Source organism: Phycodurus eques, chromosome 2 (genome assembly GCF_024500275.1).
Source record: "Phycodurus eques isolate BA_2022a chromosome 2, UOR_Pequ_1.1, whole genome shotgun sequence".
In the NCBI taxonomy this organism is placed as follows: domain Eukaryota; kingdom Metazoa; phylum Chordata; class Actinopteri; order Syngnathiformes; family Syngnathidae; genus Phycodurus; species Phycodurus eques.
The window spans coordinates 14,381,556-14,388,586 of record NC_084526.1 but is presented as its reverse complement, the minus strand read 5'-3'; the positions used below and the strand labels follow the sequence as shown (position 1 = coordinate 14,388,586).

Here is a 7,031-nt window from a genome sequence, read left to right as displayed (position 1 = left end):
CTCAAGAATCCTGTTTGGTTCAGCTTTTTTATTCTCCTTCGTTTTTTTTTTTTTTTTATAAATCCTGTCCTATTTTCTTTTAGTCTTCTCAACCTTTCAAGTTTAACTCCAGTGTCTCCCCACGGGAGGTGTGTTGGGTCTGCCTGCTGAGATGTCATCCTGCAGTTCCCTTGGGATTGTGGGGAGTGGCACAGGTGTGCTGCGGGCGGGCGGCAGCACCTGTCGGTGTGGACGGCTCCCGCAGGTTATCTTTCCTCACCTGGATCCTCAGTGCCTTTACCATGTCTCTACACTATTCGTCAATAAGTGTTGTGTACGTATTTTACATTTGCACGCGGGGGTGGGAGTGATGGGTTGTTGTATAATTCTTCCAATTGTAATTGTCTGTTCTTATCACTGAGAAGCACTTTGTGTTGCCTTTTAATATTATGAAAATTTCATTTGAAATAGCTGTATTTGAGACTCAAAAGAAGTTAATAGCTGATTTTGTTGTTGTTGTTGTTGCTTGTGCAACTTAAAAATCCATGTCATCATTATAATGCTACACGATTGTAATATTATGCATCCATTTTCTACAGTCGAGCGCTTGTCCTCATTAGGGTCACGTGAGCCTGGACTGTTTGCCAGTCGGTCCGCTGAGCATACAACAAAACAATTCACACTTACATTTACACCTAGGGATCTTTTAGAGTTTTAGAGTTCATTTAGAGTTTTCAATGAACCTAACATGCATGTTTTTGGAACGAGGGCAGAAAACCCACACAAAAGCACATCAAGAACATGCAAACTCCACTCAGGAAGGTCGGATCCGTGGATTCAAGCCCCCAATCTCAGAACTGTGAGGTAGATGACCACGAACTTCAGTGCTACTATATTTTACGCTAACATTAAGTGGGATGTAAACAATGTAGCTCAATGAAGATGTTTGGCGTTCCATTTTAACCCACTTTAAGGGTCATCATAAGAATGTTCAAATGTTATGCTAAAATGAAATAAACAAGCACAGACTTGATTTGAGTGTTAAGCTGCAGTTTATTGGATTGAATCAGAGTTGAATCGCACGTTACAGACATAGTGTGCTTTCAAGAACACAAAGGCCAAAAGATTGAATCATATTCGGAGCTATCTCCGTTTTTTCATCTTTTTCATTTGATTTTTCCCAATTTGAGCAGTTACCATGAAGGCATCATTTTGTCAAATGTTTAGCCTCAAGAGAAAAAACACTTTTTTTGTTGTTTTTGTGTTGTTGTATCAAATTAGAACAAATTTGTAGCGCTCCCTCCCTCCCCCATTGCTGATTCCATTAAGCGTAAACCAGATGGCCACGATGGGAGCAGATTCCGCAGACTCCAGATCAGCCGACGGCCTTCTGAGGCATCGTGTGTCACGCTCTTCTGAGCTTTCAGCGTGCACAGTCATATAAAGAAGGACGGTCGGCGTCCGGCCCCGCCGAGTCTTTCCCATCATGCTCTGGTGTTCCTGGACAACCACCATCAAGGCCCAAAATGGCTTCCATCATGTTAAGCATCGGTGCAGGGTTTCATTGTGTTTTGAGACAGTACAAAACTGTTGAGTGCAATTTTCCGTTTTTTTTTTTGACGGGGGAGGACAGATTAATGGCATTTCCATTTATTTTCAATGGCGAACGATGATTTGAGATGCAAGTGTCGTAACTAAACAAATTAAACTCGTATCTCTCAAGGCACCGTGTGTTGTATGACGTCACAGGAAAATGGTCAATACTTCGCTGGCAGAGATTCTACCTAATTTGTCGTACATGAATACATATTTTCAGACCAATTAGGTGAAACTGAATAATTTGTGCAGCACAGTGGTTGAGAATCACTGTGCTAGTTTGGATAGATTTGGTGGCAATGTTCTGCCAATATATGGATGGATTTGAGCAAGTGTTTGCTGTGTAGTGTCACTCACCATCTCATCTTCTACTTAGAGCCACTTCGCATGGTCTTTATCATGGAAATGATCTAAACACACACACACATACGTTATTATGGACAAATGGAAGCTAATGATCGCTTTGGGATTGCGGGTGTGTGCGCTTCACTCACCTCGGCATCGGTCGGGAAGCGTCTCAAATCCATCTTCGAGAAGATCAGCTTTCCATTCACCGTCACCTCAAAACTTGCTGCAGGCAACATTATCCTTATTGTTAATAGTATTATTATTATTCCACATCCCCTTTTTTTTTTTTTAACCCTTTAAAACCCTCTTGGCACAATGCTAAGGTGTTCACCTTGTTTAAATTTGTGGAACCATTTTAGTTGCGTTAATGGAAATGGAATGAAACTTGTCAAGGTTGGGGATTTTGGGCTCTTTTTGTAATTTTCAACGTCTGCTCTTTAAATATATCAATAACATACTGTTTGCATCAAATTGTAGCTCTTGCCTCTATCTTGGCAACCTTTTGCCAATTGTAACCCATAAAATCCTATGTTCTAATTCCTTGTTAATTACTGGATTGAATCACACAATTTGGGTGAAATGGGTTTGACAACACTTGATTTGATTTTATCTTATTGTTTTTGAATGTTTTCTGCCAGATTACATCATTTATCCATTTTTGAAAAAGTGACATTGTAATGCACTTCAGTCGAGCAAATGAATAACGCAATTTTGATTTGACTTAAGCTTACTACAACCTCTGCTGGCTGTAGAAAGATTGTACTGTTAGCAATATAAAAAGAAAAAGAAAAAGAAAAAAAAAAGGTGTTACTTAATATATATATATATATATATATATATATATATATATATATATATATATATATTCCAACCTGCGCATTGTGCAAACATGGATCGTTCGCACTATGAGAAGAAGTGATGTTAATTAAATAGTTTATGCAGTCAAAGAAGCAAAAAAAAAAAGTGTAAAAAAACTAAGATATTGACGTTTCAATGTTTGTGTGCAAATAGTTGCGTGTCTGGAGTGCCTGCCCACCCACCAAGTGGGAAATTAAACAACCGAATGAATCTTTTTTTTTTTTTTTTTTTATCTGCCTATTTCTGAAAATGCGTCTGTGAGCGCGCTATCCTGCCCCACTGTTATGCAGCTAATTTACATAACCACACCCATACTGAGTTTCTCAGCAAATGACGTGGCAGCTTGGCTGCTCGCAGTTCTCGAGCGAAAGAACCACTTCGAACAAGCCGGTGCCGATGCTTGATCACATCAAAGCCAAAAGGTAAGCAGAGCTGCAATGTTAGCTCATATTATCATTAGCACAAATAACAGTAGCCTTAGCTTCGGAGAATAATGATGTCAGCCAAGTTGTTGACATGGAGAGACACCTGGGAACTCTCTTAAATTGTAAAATAAATAAAAGCAAATGCCTAATGCACAACGTCTTCACCTTGAGGTGACATGTGCAGTACACATGCTTGACCGATAGATGGCAGACGTGTTCAACATTTCCAACTGCGGCCACGCCCAGCTTCCAGTGCCATTTGTAATTTTTACATAAAAAGTGTATGAATTTTGTATTAAATATATATGCTTATTATCTATAGATTATAGTCACTGAAAGTGTAACAGTTCATCAATATATAACAACAATTTTAACATTTTCACTTTTTATAGTAATAAAAATATACATTTTATAATAACTATATTTTAACTATATTTTTTTTATTTTTCAAATTTAAAAAATACAAACAAAGACAGCAGTGTGAGTTGTTTGAGTTGAGTCGAAAGGACACACACACAAAAAAATCAATAAATCGCTAAAAAATAAATATTAATTAATTGAGTTCAAATGTGAAAAAAGGACAAGTACTTTTCCTGCCAACACGTCCCACTACTTCGACATCCTGAAACTCCCTCCTAAGCGCGTCGGCCAGCCTTTTAAAGTGAGAGCCGTAACCTCAGCTGCCGCTGGAACACAACAACAACAACAACAATAAATGAAGCTTTCCCACCGTTGCACAACAACAACAACAACAACAACAAAAAACACTTATTGACTTCAACGCAGGCTCAACTCACCAGTACTCAACTTCAACTCGGACCATTTTGCTTGGTTTTTTTTGGTTGGTTGATGAGCGGCACGAGTGAGGCAAGTTCTTGCTGAAAGATGATCAAAATGAAAAGTCACGTCCGTCTTCCTCCTTTTTATGATGATAAAGTCAACACGCCCAGTGGGACTGACTGCAATACCAGTCGGCCCAGTTTGTGCAGCAACATGTGACGTCAGTCAGTTAACTATTTCCTGTTTCCTTTAAAAGGTCGACTATAAACACAACAAGCACAAAAAAGAATTGTTCAACATCTGCCAAACGGCTGCTCGTTGCGAATCGAGTCCAGTCGAGTTCTCTGTCACCATACAATGTTCATAGCTCAAAGTTTTGCTCTCAAGTAAAAAAAAAAACAAAAACGGCCTGACGACTCCTCATACCTAAAACAAAACAACAACAAAACTCTTAAGTTAGGTCACTTCTATCTCAAGGCACAATTGAAAGTTTGTTTGAAAAAACAACTAATAAAAAGTCACAAAAGGTAAAAATAAAACAAATGAATACAAATTTAATAACAGGTACATCATTTAAATGACTTATCCCAAAACGAAACCTTTGCATTGTCCAATAAAAACAGAGTGCAAAAACAACAAATAAAATACTTGGGGGGCAAAAAAAGTAGTGACCAATAAAATTATGTAAACTAAATGAATACAAATTAAATACATATAACATTTGATTGACTTTTAAACAAAACAACTGCATTTTCAAGAAAGAAATCTAATACAAAATCTACAAAAATATATTTGAAAAAATAATAAAATTAACAAAAAAGCTGGGACAGGTTGCAAAAAAGACTGAGAAAGTTGAGGAATGCTCATCAAACACCTGTTTGGAACTTCCCACAGGTGAACAGGCTCATTGGGAACAGGTGGGTGCCATGATTGGGTATGAAAGGAGCTTCCCTGAATTGCTCAGTCGTTCACAAGCGAAGATGGGGCGAGGTTCACCTCTTTGTGAACAAGTGCGTGAGAAAATAGTCGAACAGTTTAAGGACAATGTTCCTCAACGTACAATTGCAAGGAATTTAGGGATTTCATCATCCATAATATCGGTCCATATCATCATCAAAAGGTTCAGAGAATCTGGAGAAATCACTGCATGCACGCGGCAAGGCCGAAAACCAACATTTGAATGCCCGTGACCTTCGATCCCTCAGGCGGCACTGCATCAAAAACCGACATCAATGTGGAAAGGATGTCACTACATGGGCTCAGGAACACTTCAGAAAACCAATGTCAGTAAATATAGTTTGGCGCTACATTCGTAAGTGCAACTTGAAACTCTACTATGCAAAGCAAAAGCCATTTATCAACAACACCCAGAAACGCCGCCGGCTTCTCTGGGCCCGATCTCATCTAAGATGGACTGATGCAAAGTGGAAAAGTGTTCTGTGGTCCGACGAGTCCACATTTCAAATTGTTTTTGGAAATTGTGGACGTCGTGTCCTCCGGGCCAAAGCGGAAAAGAACCATCCGGACTGTTATGGACGCAAAGTTCAAAAGCCAACATCTGTGATGATACCATTAATGCTGAAAGGTACATATAGGTTTTGGAGAAACATATGCTGCCATCCAAGCAACGTCGTTTTCATGGATGCCCCTGCTTATTTCAGCAAGACAATGCCTAACCACATTCTGCATGTGTTACAACAGCGTGGCTTAGTAGTAAAAGAGTGCAGGTACTAGACTGGCCTGCCTGCAGTCCAGACCTGTCTCCCATTGAAAATGTGTGGCGCATTATGAAGCGTAAAATACGACAACGGAGATCCCGGACTGTTGAACAGCTGAAGCTGTATATCAAGCAAGAATAGGAAAGAATTCCACCTACAAAGCTTCAACAATTTGTGTCCTCAGTTCCCAAACGTTTATTGAATGTTGTTAATAGAAAAGGTGATATAATACAGTGGTAAACATGACCCTGTCTCAGCGTTTGTGGAACGTGTTTCAGCCATAAAATTTCAAGTTAATGATTATTTGCTAAAAACAATCAAGTTTATGAGTTTGCACATTAAATATATTGTCTTGGTAGTGTATTCAATTACATGATGATTTGCAAATCATTGTATTCTTTTTTTATTGATGTTTAACACAACATCCCAACTTCATTGGAATTTGGGGTTGTACTAAGTCCATGTTAGAGAGTCACTCGATGGAGGTCGAAAACAGACAAAATATGCGACCTTCAGGTATGTTTAACTTGCTCTTGAATTTTGTATGTTGTCCAATGAAAAACAAAGCTAAACATCTGTATTCTTCTATTTGGAAAAAAAAAGTCCAAAAATGAAAGTAGTTCTGAACCATTGTTGCTCATATTGAAAGTGAAAGAAAGTGGAAAAAGCTCTTTCACATTTCACTGTAGTCATTCAGAGAAAAAACACTGGCCACAACATTAGGTACACCTCATGAGCACGAGATAGCAAATGGTCAGTTTGGAAAACAAAATAACAAACAAGCAATGTATCTAGCTATTTATGGTCAGCTATTATGTCATATATAGTGACTTGTGTCAACTCTTTGGGAGGACATTTTTGTTGGGTGGTGTGCTATGAGATTTACAATATGTGCCTTTGTTGGGAAACACCGCACTAAACATCTTTGTTTTTTTTCTCAAGCATGAAACTACACAAGTGACCGTGGAGTTGCTCATACAAGCGAGGAGATTGCAAAACTAAAAGTTTCATCACCACTGAAACAAAACTGTCCGAGTATACAACATGAAGTCACGCACTTTGAAAGATGACCAAAATGATCACATTATTCGGGACAATGAAGCCACAAAAGCTTTTTTTTTGTATTTGTGTGTATTTTTCGCTTGGAAACGCTACTCCGTGTTGGGAAAAGCCTATGTACAGTCGTTCGGAGCTTCTGAGTTAACGCGGCGAAAAGACGATTACGGAAGTGAACCAAAGGTGCAGCATGTACGGATGTATTTATGTACAGTCCTGCATGTTTTGAAAACAACTAGATTGTTACAAAACAATCAGCAGCAACAACTGA

The 7,031-nt window shown here is 38.7% G+C and overlaps 1 long non-coding RNA gene across 1 annotated transcript; it reads right to left on the bottom strand.

The window, feature by feature from the left end:
- Window positions 1-1,012: 1,012 nt before the first annotated feature.
- LOC133397469 (uncharacterized) lies at window positions 1,013-4,125 on the bottom strand. The gene is made up of 5 exons (XR_009767623.1): window positions 4,004-4,125; window positions 3,795-3,892; window positions 2,070-2,146; window positions 1,933-1,985; window positions 1,013-1,479 (listed from the first exon to the last, which is right to left on the bottom strand). It is a non-coding gene; the product is annotated as an uncharacterized LOC133397469 (long non-coding RNA).
- Between the last annotated feature and the right edge of the window lie 2,906 nt (window positions 4,126-7,031).